Raw genomic sequence first — 9,665 nt, 5'->3', positions numbered from 1 at the left:
TGAAATCTGGAAAGAAGCTTTCTGAGAAACTGCACTGTGATGTGTGACCTAGACTCACAGAGTTACATCTGTATTTCGTGGATCTCTTTGCTAGCCTTATTTCTGTGGAATCTGAGAACAGATACATCGGATCCCTTTGAAGACTATAGGGCCAAAGGAAATATCCTCCGATAACAAAGAGAAAGAAGATTTCTGAGAAACTTCTTTGTGTTCTGTGAAATCATCTCACAGAGTTACAGCTTTCCCCTCAGACAGCCTTTCGCTAAGACAGTTCTTGTGGAATTGGCAAAGTGATATTTGGAAGCCCATAGAGGGTTATGGTGAAAAAGGAAATATCCCCAGATGAAAACTGGAAAGAAGCGTTCCGAGAAACTGCTTAGTGTTATGTTCATTCATCTCACAGAGTTACATCTGTATTAAGTGGATGTCTTTGCTAGCCTTATTTCTGTGGAATCTGAGAACAGATATTTCGGATTCCTTTGAAGATATAGGGCCAAAGGAAATATCCTCCGATAACAAAGAGAAAGAAGCTTTCTGAGAAACTTCTTTGTGTTCTGTGAAATCATCTCACAGCGTTACAGCTTTCCCCTCAAGAAGCCTTCCGCTAAGACAGTTCTTGTGGAATTGGCAAAGTGATATTTGGAAGCCCATAGAGGGCTACGGTGAAAAAGGAAATATCCTCAGATGAAATCTGGAAAGAAGCTTTCTGGGAAACTGCTCTGTGATGTGTGACTTCCACTCACAGAGTTACATCTGTATTTCGTGGATCTCTTTGCTAGCCTTATTTCTGTGGAATCTGAGAACTGATATTTCGGATCCCTTTAAAGACTTTAGGGCCAAAGGAAATATCCTCCGATAACAAAGAGAAAGAAGCTTTCTGAGAAACTTCTTTGTGTTATGTGAAATCATCTCACAGCGTTACAGCTTTCCCCTCAAGAAGCCTTTCGCTAAGACAGTTCTTGTGGAATTGGCAAAGTGATATTTGGAAGGCCATAGAGGGCTATGGTGAAAAAGGAAATATCCTCAGATGAAATCTGGAAAGAAGCTTTCTGAGAAACTGCTCTGTGATGTGTGACTTCCACTCACAGAGTTACATCTGTATTTCGTGGATCTCTTTTCCAGCCTTATTTCTGTGGAATCTGAGAACAGATACATCGGATCCCTTTGAAGACTATAGGGCCAAAGGAAATAACCTCCGATAACAAAGGGAAAGAAGATTTCTGAGAAAATTCTTTGTGTTCTGTGAAATCATCTCACAGACTTACATCTATCCCCTCAGGAAGACTTTCGCTAAGACACTTCTTGTGGAATTGGCAAAGTGATATTTGGAAGCCCTTAGAGGGCTATGGTGAAAAAGGAAATATCCACAGATGAAATCTGGAAAGAAGCGTTCTGAGAAACTCCTTATTGTTGTGTTCATTCATCTCACAGAGTTACATCTGTATTACGTGGATCTCTTTGCTAGCCTTATTTCTGTGGAATCTGAGAACAGATAATTCGGATCCCTTTGAAGACTATAGGGCCAAAGGAAATATCCTCTGATAACGAAGAGAAAGAAGCTTTGTGAGAAACTTATTTGTGTTCTGTGAATTCATCTCACAGAGTTACAGCTTTCGCCTCAAGCAGCCTTTCCCTAAGACAGTTCTTGTGGAATTGGCAAAGTGATATTTGGAATCCCATAGAGGGCTAAGTTGAAAAAGGAAATATCGTCAGATGAAATCTGGAAAGAAGCTTTCTGAGAAACTGCTTAGTGTTCTGTTCATTCATCTCACAGAGTTAAATCTGTATTTCGTGGATCTCTTTGCTAGCCTTATTTCTGGGGAATATGAGAACAGATATTTCGTATCCCTTTGAAGTATATAGGGCCAAAGGAAACATCCTCCGATAACAAAGAGAAAGAAGCTTTCTGAGAAACTTCTTTGTGTTCTGTGAAATCATCTCACAGAGTTACAGCTATCCCCTCAGGAAGCCTTTCGCTAAGACAGTTCTTGTGGAATTGTCAAAGTGATATTTGGAAGCCCATAGAGGGCTATGGTGAAAAAGGAAATATCCTCAGATGAAATCTGGAAAGAAGCGTTCTGAGAAACTACTTAGTGTTCTGTTCATTCATCTCACAGAGTTACATCTGTATTTCGTGGATCTCTTTGCTAGCCTTATTTCTGTGGAATCTGAGAACAGATATTTCGGATCCCTTTTGAAGACTATAGGGCCAAAAGAAATATCCTTCGATAACAAAGAGAAAGAAGCTTTCTGAGAAACTTCTTTGTGTTCTGTGAAATCATCTGACAGCGTTACAGCTTTCCCCTCAAGAAACCTTTCGCTAAGACAGTTCTTGTGGAATTGGCAAAGGGATATTTGGAAGGCCATAGAGGGATATGGTGAAAAAGGAAATATACTCAGATGAAATCTGGAAAGAAGCTTTCTGAGAAACTGCTCTGTGATGTGTGACTTCCACTCACAGAGTTACATCTGTATTTCGTGGATCTCTTTGCTAGCCTTATTTCTATGGAATCTCAGAACAGATACATCGGATCCCTTTGAAGACTACAGGGCCAAAGGAAATATCCTCCGATAACAAAGAGAAAGAAGCTTTCTGAGAAACTTCTTTGTGTTCTGTGAAATCATCTCATAGAGTTACAGCTTTCCCCTCAGGAAGTCTTTCGCTAAGACAGTTCTTGTGGAATTGGCAAAGTGATATTTGGAAGGCCGTAGAGGGCTATGGTGAAAAAGGAAATATCCTCAGATGAAATCTGGAAAGAAGCTTTCTGGGAAACTGGTCTGTGATGTGTGACTTCCACTCACAGAGTTACATCTATATTTCCTGTATCTATTTGCAAGCCTTATTTCTGTGGAATCTGAGAACAGATATTTCGGATCCCTTTGAAGGCTCTAGGGCCAAAGGAAATATCCTCCGATAACAAAGAGAAAGAAGCTTTCTCAGAAACTTCTTTGTGTTCTGTGAAATCATCTCACAGCGTTACAGCTTTCCCCTCAAGAAGCCTTTCGCTAAGACAGTTCTTGTGGAATTGGCAAAGTGATATTTGGAAGCCCGTAGAGGGCTATGGTGAAAAAGGAAATATCCTCAGATGAAATCTGGAAAGAAGCTTTCTGAGAAACTGCTCTGTGATGTGTGACTTCCACTCACAGAGTTACAGGTGTATTTCGTGGATCTCTTTGCTAGCCTTATTTACGTGGATTCTCAGAACAGATATTTCGGATATTTTGAAGAGTATAGGGCCAAAGGAAATATCCTCCGATAAAAAGAGAAAGAAGCTTTCTGAGAAACTTCTTTGTGTTCTCTGAAATCATCTCACAGAGTTGCAGCTTTCCCCTCAAGAAGCCTTTCGCTAAGACAGTTCTTTTGGAATTGGCAAGGTGATATTTGCAAGCCCACAGAGGGCTATGGTGAAAAAGGAAATATCCTCAGATGAAATCTGGAAAGAAGCTTTCTGAGAAACTGCTTAGTGTTCTGTTAATTCATCTCACAGAGTTACATCTGTATTTCTTGGATCTCTTTGCTAGCCTTATTTCTGTGGAATCTGAGAACAGATATTTCGGATCCCTTTCAAGACTATAGGACCGAAGGAAATATCCTCCGATAAAAAAGAGAAAGAAGCTTTCTGAGAAACTTCTTTGTGTTCTGTTAAATCATCTCACAGAGTTACAGCTTTCTCCTCAAGAAGCCTTTCGCTAAGACAGTTCTTGTGGAATTGGCAAAGTGATATTTGGAAGCCCATAGAGGGCTATGGTGAAAAAGGAAATATCCTCAGATGAAATCTGGAAAGAAGCTTTCTGAGAAACTGCACTGTGATGTGTGACCTAGACTCACAGAGTTACATCTGTATTTCCTGGATCTCTTTGCTAGCCTTATTTCTGTGGAATCTGAGAACAGATACATCGGATCCCTTTGAAGACTATAGGGCCAAAGGAAATATCCTCCGATAACAAAGAGAAAGAAGATTTCTGAGAAACTTCTTTGTGTTCTGTGAAATCATCTCACAGAGTTACAGCTTTCCCCTCAGACAGCCTTTCGCTAAGACAGTTCTTGTGGAATTGGCAAAGTGATATTTGGAAGCCCATAGAGGGTTATGGTGAAAAAGGAAATATCCCCAGATGAAAACTGGAAAGAAGCGTTCCGAGAAACTGCTTAGTGTTATGTTCATTCATCTCACAGAGTTACATCTGTATTAAGTGGATGTCTTTGCTAGCCTTATTTCTGTGGAATCTGAGAACAGATATTTCGGATTCCTTTGAAGATATAGGGCCAAAGGAAATATCCTCCGATAACAAAGAGAAAGAAGCTTTCTGAGAAACTTCTTTGTGTTCTGTGAAATCATCTCACAGCGTTACAGCTTTCCCCTCAAGAAGCCTTCCGCTAAGACAGTTCTTGTGGAATTGGCAAAGTGATATTTGGAAGCCCATAGAGGGCTACGGTGAAAAAGGAAATATCCTCAGATGAAATCTGGAAAGAAGCTTTCTGGGAAACTGCTCTGTGATGTGTGACTTCCACTCACAGAGTTACATCTGTATTTCGTGGATCTCTTTGCTAGCCTTATTTCTGTGGAATCTGAGAACTGATATTTCGGATCCCTTTAAAGACTTTAGGGCCAAAGGAAATATCCTCCGATAACAAAGAGAAAGAAGCTTTCTGAGAAACTTCTTTGTGTTATGTGAAATCATCTCACAGCGTTACAGCTTTCCCCTCAAGAAGCCTTTCGCTAAGACAGTTCTTGTGGAATTGGCAAAGTGATATTTGGAAGGCCATAGAGGGCTATGGTGAAAAAGGAAATATCCTCAGATGAAATCTGGAAAGAAGCTTTCTGAGAAACTGCTCTGTGATGTGTGACTTCCACTCACAGAGTTACATCTGTATTTCGTGGATCTCTTTTCCAGCCTTATTTCTGTGGAATCTGAGAACAGATACATCGGATCCCTTTGAAGACTATAGGGCCAAAGGAAATAACCTCCGATAACAAAGGGAAAGAAGATTTCTGAGAAAATTCTTTGTGTTCTGTGAAATCATCTCACAGACTTACATCTATCCCCTCAGGAAGACTTTCGCTAAGACACTTCTTGTGGAATTGGCAAAGTGATATTTGGAAGCCCTTAGAGGGCTATGGTGAAAAAGGAAATATCCACAGATGAAATCTGGAAAGAAGCGTTCTGAGAAACTCCTTATTGTTGTGTTCATTCATCTCACAGAGTTACATCTGTATTACGTGGATCTCTTTGCTAGCCTCATTTCTGTGGAATCTGAGAACAGATAATTCGGATCCCTTTGAAGACTATAGGGCCAAAGGAAATATCCTCTGATAACGAAGAGAAAGAAGCTTTGTGAGAAACTTATTTGTGTTCTGTGAATTCATCTCACAGAGTTACAGCTTTCGCCTCAAGCAGCCTTTCCCTAAGACAGTTCTTGTGGAATTGGCAAAGTGATATTTGGAATCCCATAGAGGGCTAAGTTGAAAAAGGAAATATCGTCAGATGAAATCTGGAAAGAAGCTTTCTGAGAAACTGCTTAGTGTTCTGTTCATTCATCTCACAGAGTTAAATCTGTATTTCGTGGATCTCTTTGCTAGCCTTATTTCTGGGGAATATGAGAACAGATATTTCGTATCCCTTTGAAGTATATAGGGCCAAAGGAAACATCCTCCGATAACAAAGAGAAAGAAGCTTTCTGAGAAACTTCTTTGTGTTCTGTGAAATCATCTCGCAGAGTTACAGCTTTCCCCTCAAGAAGCCTTTGGCTAAGACAGTTCTTGTGGAATTGGCAAAGTGATATTTGGAAGGCCATAGAGGGCTGTGGTGAAAAACGAAATATCCTCAGATGAAATCTGGAAAGAAGCTTTCTGAGAAACTGCTCTGTGATGTGTGACTTCCACTCACAGAGTTACATCTGTATTTCGTGGATCTCTTTGATAGCCTTATTTCTGTGGAATCTGAGAACAGATATTCATATCCCTTTGAAGACTATTGGGCCAAAGGAAATATCCTCTGATAACAAAGAGAAAGAAGATTTCTGAGAAACTTCTTTGTGTTCTGTGAAATCATCTCACAGAGTTACAGCTATCCCCTCAGGAAGCCTTTCGCTAAGACAGTTCTTGTGGAATTGGCAAAGTGATATTTGGAAGCCCTTAGAGGGCTATGGTGAAAAAGGAAATATCCTCAGATGAAATCTGGAAAGAAGCGTTCTGAGAAACTGCTTAGTGTTCTGTTCATTCATCTCACAGAGTTAAATCTGTATTTCGTGGATCTCTTTGCTAGCCTTATTTCTGTTGAATCTGAGAAGAGATATTTCGGATCCCTTTGAAGACTATATGGCCAAAGGAAATATCGTCCGATAACAAAGATAAAGAAGCTTTGTGAGAAACTTCTTTGTGTTCTGTGAAATCATCTCACAGAGTTACAGCTTTCCCCTCAAGAAGCCTTTCACTACGACAGTTCTTGTGGAATTGGCAAAGTGATATTTGGAAGCCAATAGAGGGCTACGGTGAAAAAGGAAATATCCTCAGATGAAATCTGGAAAGAAGCTTTCTGAGAAACTGCTCTGTGATGTGTGACATCCACTCACAGAGTTACATCTGTATTTCATGGATCTCTTTGCTTGCCTTATTTCTGTGGAATCTGAGAACAGATACATCGGATCCCTTTGAAGATTATAGGGCCGAAGAAAATATCCTCCGATAACAAAGGGAAAGAAGATTTCTGAGAAACTTCTTTGTGTTTTGTGAAATCACCTCACAGAGTCAACAGCTATCCCCTCAGGAAGCCTTTCGCTAAGACAGTTCTTATGGAATTGGCAAAGTGATATTTGGAAGCCCTTAGAGGGCTATGGTGAAAAAGGAAATATCCTCAGAAGAAATCGGGAAACAAGCGTTCTGAAAAATGCTTAGTATTCTGTTCATTCATCTGACAGAGTTACATCTGTATTACGTGGATCTCTTTGCTAGCCTTATTTCTGTGGAATCTGAGAACAGATATTTCGGATCCCTTTGAAGACTATAGGGCCAAAGGAAATATCCTCTGATAACAAAGCGAAAGAAGCTTTGTGAGAAACTTATTTGTGTTCTGTGAAATCATCTCACAGAGTTACAGCTTTCGCCTCAAGAAGCCTTTCCCTAGGACAGTTCTTGTGGAATTGGCAAAGTGATATTTGGAATCCCATAGAGGGCAAAGTTGAAAAAGGAAATATCGTCAGATGAAATCTGGAAAGAAGCTTTCTGAGAAACTGCTTAGTGTTCTGTTCATTCATCTCACAGAGTTACATCTGTATTACGTGGATCTCTTTGCTAGCCTTATTTCTGTGGAATCTGAGAACAGATATTTCGGATCCCTTTGAAGACTATAGGGCCAAAGGAAATATCCTCCGATAACAAAGAGAAAGAAGCTTTCTGAGAAACTTCTTTGTGTTCTGTGAAATCATCTCAGAGAGTTACAGCTTTCCCCTCAAGAAGCCTTTCGCTAAGACAGTTCTTGTCGAATTGTCAAAGTGATATTTGGAAGCCCCTAGAGGGCTATGGTGAAAAAGGAAATATCCTCAGATGAAATCTGGAAAGAAGCTTTCTGGGAAACTGCTCTGTGATGTGTGACTTCCACTCACAGAGTTACATCTGTATTTCGTGGATCTCTTTGCTAGCCTTATTTCTGTGGAATCTGAGAACAGATATTTCGGATCCCTTTGAAGACTATAGAGACAAAGGAAATATCCTCCGATAACGAAGAGAAAGAAGCTTTGTGAGAAACTTCTTTGTGTTCTGTGAAATCATCTCACTGAGTTACAGCTTTCCCCTCAAGAAGCCTTTCGCTAAGACAGTTCTTGTGGAATTGCCTAAGTGATATTTGGAAGCCCATAGAGGGCTATGTTGCAAAACGAAGTATCCTCAGATGAAATCTGGAAAGAAGCTTTCTGAGAAACCGCTCTGTGATGTGTGACTTCCACTCACAGAGTTACATCTGTATTTCGTGGATCTCTTTGCTAGCCTTATTTCTGTGGAATCTGAGAACAGATATTTCGGATCCCTTTGAAGAATATAGGGCCAAAGGAAATATCCTCCGATAACGAAGAGAAAGAAGCTTTGTGAGAAACTTCTTTGTGTTCTGTGAAATCATCTCACAGAGTTACAGCTTTCCCCTCAAGAAGCCTTTGGCTAAGACAGTTCTTTTGGAATTGGCAAAGTGATATTTGGAAGCCCATAGAGGGCTATGGTGAAAAGGGAAATATCCTCAGATGAAATCTGGAAAGAAGCTTTCTGAGAAACTGCTCTGTGATGTGTGACTTCCACTCACAGAGTTACATCTGTATTTCGTGGATCTCTTTGCTAGCCTTATTTCTGTGGAATCTGAGAACTGATATTTCGGATCCCTTTAAAGACTTTAGGGCCAAAGGAAATATCCTCCGATAACAAAGAGAAAGAAGCTTTCTGAGAAACTTCTTTGTGTTATGTGAAATCATCTCACAGCGTTACAGCTTTCCCCTCAAGAAGCCTTTCGCTAAGACAGTTCTTGTGGAATTGGCAAAGTGATATTTGGAAGGCCATAGAGGGCTATGGTGAAAAAGTAAATATCCTCAGATGAAATCTGGAAAGAAGTTTTCTGAGAAACTGCTCTGTGATGTGTGACTTCCACTCACAGAGTTACATCTGTATTTCGTGGATCTCTTTTCCAGCCTTATTTCTGTGGAATCTGAGAACAGATACATCGGATCCCTTTGAAGACTATAGGGCCAAAGGAAATAACCTCCGATAACAAAGGGAAAGAAGATTTCTGAGAAAATTCTTTGTGTTCTGTGAAATCATCTCACAGACTTACATCTATCCCCTCAGGAAGACTTTCGCTAAGACACTTCTTGTGGAATTGGCAAAGTGATATTTGGAAGCCCTTAGAGGGCTATGGTGAAAAAGGAAATATCCACAGATGAAATCTGGAAAGAAGCGTTCTGAGAAACTCCTTATTGTTGTGTTCATTCATCGCACAGAGTTACATCTGTATTACGTGGATCTCTTTGCTAGCCTTATTTCTGTGGAATCTGAGAACAGATAATTCGGATCCCTTTGAAGACTATAGGGCCAAAGGAAATATCCTCTGATAACGAAGAGAAAGAAGCTTTGTGAGAAACTTATTTGTGTTCTGTGAATTCATCTCACAGAGTTACAGCTTTCGCCTCAAGCAGCCTTTCCCTAAGACAGTTCTTGTGGAATTGGCAAAGTGATATTTGGAATCCCATAGAGGGCTAAGTTGAAAAAGGAAATATCGTCAGATGAAATCTGGAAAGAAGCTTTCTGAGAAACTGCTTAGTGTTCTGTTCATTCATCTCACAGAGTTAAATCTGTATTTCGTGGATCTCTTTGCTAGCCTTATTTCTGGGGAATATGAGAACAGATATTTCGTATCCCTTTGAAGTATAGAGGGCCAAAGGAAACATCCTCCGATAACAAAGAGAAAGAAGCTTTCTGAGAAACTTCTTTGTGTTCTGTGAAATCATCTCGCAGAGTTACAGCTTTCCCCTCAAGAAGCCTTTGGCTAAGACAGTTCTTGTGGAATTGGCAAAGTGATATTTGGAAGGCCATAGAGGGCTGTGGTGAAAAACGAAATATCCTCAGATGAAATCTGGAAAGAAGCTTTCTGAGAAACTGCTCTGTGATGTGTGACTTCCACTCACAGAGTTA

This window comes from Macaca mulatta, chromosome 8 (genome assembly GCF_049350105.2).
Source record: "Macaca mulatta isolate MMU2019108-1 chromosome 8, T2T-MMU8v2.0, whole genome shotgun sequence".
NCBI lineage: Eukaryota > Metazoa > Chordata > Mammalia > Primates > Cercopithecidae > Macaca > Macaca mulatta.
This window is presented reverse-complemented; position numbering follows the sequence as displayed.